Genomic DNA, 5000 nt, shown 5'->3' with positions numbered 1-5000 from the left:
CCTCTAAGAAGAAGTTGCGAACTGGCCACCATTTTCTGGAGATCCGCCGACCACTTAGTAGGCCAGGAGTCTGCTCACATCGGAATTAACCAGACAAATCGCTCCACCAACTAAGAACGGCCATGCACCACCACCCACCGAATCGAGAAAGAGCTCTCAATCTGTCAATCCTTCCGGTGTCTTGGCCTGGTGAGGTTTCCCGTGTTGAGTCAAATTAAGCTGCAGGCTCCACTCCTGGTGGTGCCCTTCCGTCAATTCCTTTAAGTTTCAGCTTTGCAACCATACTTCCCCCGGAACCCAAAGACTTTGGTTTCCCGGAAGCTGCCCGCCGGGTCATGGGAATAATGCCGGCGGATCGCTAGTTGGCATCGTTTATGGTTAGAACTAGGGCGGTATCTGATCGCCTTCGAACCTCTAACTTTCGTTCTTGATTAATGAAAACATCCTTGGCAAATGCTTGCAGAAGTCGTCTTTGCGACGGGTCCAAGAATTTCACCTCCTAGCGTCAGTACACGAATGTCTCTGCCTGTTCCGGATTAGCCGGCTTACTTCCTGGTTCCGAAAACTAACAAAATAGAACCGAGGTCCTATTCCATTATTCCATGCATCACCATTCGCTTGCCCAAATAGCCTGTTTCTGGAGCACTCTAATTTTTTCAGTAACTTCTGGCCACTGGACACTCGACAAAGAGCATCTCCCGCGGCGAAGCCGGGCGGGCGTGCTGTTCGAGCGCACAGTAAACACCGGCGGTGCACCGGGCCAGTCCGAACTGAGATCCAACTACGAGCTTTTTAACCGCAACAACTTTAATATACGCTATTGCTGGAATTACCGCGGCTGCTGGCACCAGACTTGCCCTCCAATGGATACTCGTTAAAGGATTTAAAGTGTACTCATTCCGATTGCGAGGCCTCGGATGAGACTCACATCGTTATTTTTCGTCACTACCTCCCCGTGCCGGGAGTGGGTAATTTGCGTGCCTGCTGCCTTCCTTAGATGTGGTAGCCGTTTCTCAGGCTCCCTCTCCGGAATCGAACCCTGATTCCCCGTTACCCGTTATAGCCATTGTAGGCGCATAACCTACAATCGAAAGCTGATAAGGCAGACACTTGAAAGAAGCGGCGCCGGTGCGGAGACCGTGCGCTCAGCCCGAAGTTATTCAGATTCACCACAGGTGGGTTACGGACCGGGGCCCGACCAGTTTTGAACTAATAAAAGCGCTCTTCCCTTGCGGTCAGAGACCAATTGCATGTATTAGCTCTAGAATTGCCACAGTTATCCAAGTAAGTGGGTTTACAGATCCAATGAAACATAGCTGATTTAATGAGCCATTCGCGGTTTCGCCTTAAATCGGCTTGTACTTACACATGCATGGCTTAATCTTTGAGACAAGCATATGACTACTGGCAGGATCAACCAGGTAGCTGCTGCTGTTGGCGGCGCCTATCACGGCGGCCAAAATAGTGAGAGATTGAGAGAGAGGCAGAAGACATTGGGCGAGGGACCGCACGTTGGCCTTAGAGAAATAGCAAACCAGATGATCAGATCTAACTGCACCTTCTCTTGCTATCCTCGGCGCCGGCAGCGCCACCGTGTGTGCCAATCTCCTCCCTTATCCGCTCCTCTTCTCTTCTCTTTGCCCCAGCGAGGCAGAAGACATTGGGCGAGGGACCGCACGTCCGTGTGTGCCAATCTCCTCCCTTATCCGCTCCTCTTTGCCCCACCTCCAGCGAGGCAGCCGACATTGGGCGATGGACCGCACGTTGGCCTTAGAGAAATAGCAAACCAGATGATCAGATCAAACTGCACCTTCTCTTGCTATCCTCGGCGCCGGCAGCGCCACCATGTGTGCCAATCTCCTCCCTTATCCGCTCCTCTTCTCTTTGCTCCAGCGAGGCAGCCGACATTGGGCGAGGGACCGCACGTTGGCCTTAGAGAAATAGCAAACCAGATGATCAGATCAAACTGCACCTTCTCTTTCTATCCTCGGCGCCGGCAGCGCCACCGTGTGTTCCAATCTCCTCCCTTATCCGCTCCTCTTTACCCAGCCGACATTAGGCGAGGGACCGCACGTTGGCCAATCTCCTCCTCTCTCTCTTTCTTTCTCACTCTCTCTTACTGTTTGTGGGGACGTGGGCTCATGAGCGCCATCGTCGCCCAATATTGGTTAGGTTGTGTATTTCACGGGTGGGAACCGCCATCGTTGTTAGGTGATGGGGTAACCCAACGTGTGCTTTGACGAGTTTTGGCTGCTAAACTCTCTTTTTAGTATACTCGGCTCCCAGACTGCGCTCTGGTCGTGTTGAACCATGAGCGTTGTCTATGCACATTTAGGGTAGCCGTTTGCGCGTGGAATAGTGCAATGAATCTCGGTCAAGAGACGGTTGGGCGCTGCATTGAAGGCCGGCACAGACGCGAAGATGGGGTGATCAGCCAACGCAAGTCCGCTAAGTTGGGCAGACAGCAAGGCGAAGGGGAGCCCCGTTCCGGACTGAAAGGCCGCAGCATATGCTGTGACGGAAACTAGTAGGGTGGCGACGTGTGCGCCGAGAGAGAGAGACGGAGTAAATAATGTCCAAACGGAAGAGAGAGACCTGGCAAGTGTAATAGATAGAGCGCGAGCCTACTCGCCATAAGCCCGCTCCACTGCCATTCCTCTGATCCAATGAGTCTAAAATCTCTCTCCTTCTGCTCCAGCCATTGCAGAGCAGGGAAGCGACGGCAATTATGGTTGTTGTTTTGAATGCCGCGCTTTGCTTCACAGAGGCGCTCCGCTGGGGGGCGGAAGATATTTCACACCGAATATGTGTGTGAAGGCACCCTCTCCCCTTAATATAGTGAAATAGTGCAATCCAGCATACAAGGTCGGACGATAGGACATTCACCGTACCGCACCTCGAGAGTGGATGTTGTTTGTTGGGTAAGGTTAAAACCGGACTGTTCGCAGACAGCCGAATAACCCGGTTCCGGACTAATTGGTGGATGCAACATCATGATGCTGCTGCTGCTGCTGTCGCGGAAACCGCAGTGGCGACGTGAGAGAGTAATAATGTTCAATAGGGAGAGCGACCTGGCTAGTGTAATTGATAGACCTGTAACAGTATCTGTCCGGCCACATTTCTTAACAGGTGACTGATGGCCAACCTGAAGTGCTCCCCAACATATCTCGTACTCTTCGATTATATAGAGATATTTATTCAGCGTTTTATAAATTTACTCGTCTATGGTTCACTGTTCTTTTAAGGTTTAAATATTGGGTGTACCTGAAAATTGTCCCTCCGTCTCTCCCCCCCTGCCTCCCTTCCTCCCTCCCTGCCTGCCTCCTCCCTGCCTGCCTCCCTTCCTCCAACTCACAATGTCTCAGGGAGCAAGGAGGGAGGGAGGCAGACATAGACATTTTTCTGGGACACACTATATACACAGATCGTGAAATATATACCTTAAAACCATGAATATAATATAGAAGCGGTCTAGATGATCTTGAACAAAGGGTGAGTATACGTTTGTTGGTCTCTATACCTAATAACTATTTGCTTTGGAAAATGTTGTGGTTATATTGTGCCTTTCCTAGATACAGTTAAACCCCCCATGTTTTAACTGTACCATTGTCGGATTCATTTGTAACGGGCCTTTGTGAAATCTATTCTGAAGTGAGCTAAATGTCAATAAATGTACATGTGATATAGAACAGTGGGGATTATATTCTCTTTCTATATAAAATTGAAATGTGTAGTGTAGTGTAGTGTAGTGTAGTGTAGTGTAGTGTAGTGTAGTGTGGTGTGGTGTGGTGTGGTGTGGTGTGGTGTGGTGTGGTGTGGTGTGGTGTGGTGTGGTTGGGGGTGGGGTGGGGTGGGGTGTGGGGTGTGGTGTGGTGTGGTGTGGTGTGGTGTGGTGTGGTGTGGTGTAGTGTAGTGTAGTGTAGTGTAGTGTAGTGCAGTGTAGTGTAGTGTATACAGTCTACCTAACAAGGCTTGAAGGGGAGTGACAGAGAGAGAGAGAGACGTGCACGAAAAGTTACAAACATCCAAAACTTCACAACCCATTTTCTTTGTGCTGTGGACGCGACTTGACCTCATTTAGCCGCTGTTAGGTTTCAGGTCTTCTGAGACACAAGGCATAAGAGCAATGTCAACTGAACTTTGATGGTTTATTGGCAAAAGACTTTGTTGGCCCTTGAACCCCTGTGGTGCTTTCGTCAGGCTTACAGGAACAAGTTATATGGAGTTTGGCGGTGCACTCTGTTGCTATATGTATTACACAGCGGGATGGTTGTTGTTGTTTATGAGTACGTAACCTAACCTAACCCAACCTAACCTCACCTAACCTAACCTAACCTAGATAAGTAAATTTGAAGCGTACATAGAAACTGTTTCTAATACAATAAAATACCAATTAGACTTAATCGACTAATCCGTTATTTAAATTTTTATAGAGATTATTTCACTTGACGTAAACATTTTTTTTTTAAATTCTAAAGATGAATAATACTAGGCATGGAAACAAGTGGTTATTCATTCATACTATTGTCTACAAAGCTAAACAGATGGATAACTTGGGGACTAATTCACTGGAATGCCTCCACAATACTTCCGTTGACAATGATATAAATATTAGTACTGTATTCGATGCCATGAATAATACTGTATCATTCTTACTGTGTTTAGTTCATCCTCAGGTTAGTTGTATCTACTGTGTTTTAACATGTTTTTACCCGTATTTACCTGTAGGATGGAAATTAGTTCGTTGGAGTGATATTATAAACATTTCTTATAATCACTTTCAGTAAAATAAGATTGTCATGTATATTGCTCTTATATCATTGGGTTATATGTGCATTTAATAGTCCCATATATTAAGTTATATTTTTTTTACGGTTTATGGTTAAATATAGCAAATAAAACAAGTGTAGAAATCAGAAAATATTCATAACATTATTTTCTCTGATGTTTGAAATGTTTAACGCATCCGTCATCAACGTCACTAATATATGAAACGTTTA

This window comes from Homarus americanus, unplaced genomic scaffold (genome assembly GCF_018991925.1).
Source record: "Homarus americanus isolate GMGI-L3 unplaced genomic scaffold, GMGI_Hamer_2.0 scaffold13548, whole genome shotgun sequence".
NCBI lineage: Eukaryota > Metazoa > Arthropoda > Malacostraca > Decapoda > Nephropidae > Homarus > Homarus americanus.
Note: the sequence above shows the minus strand (reverse complement) of the source record.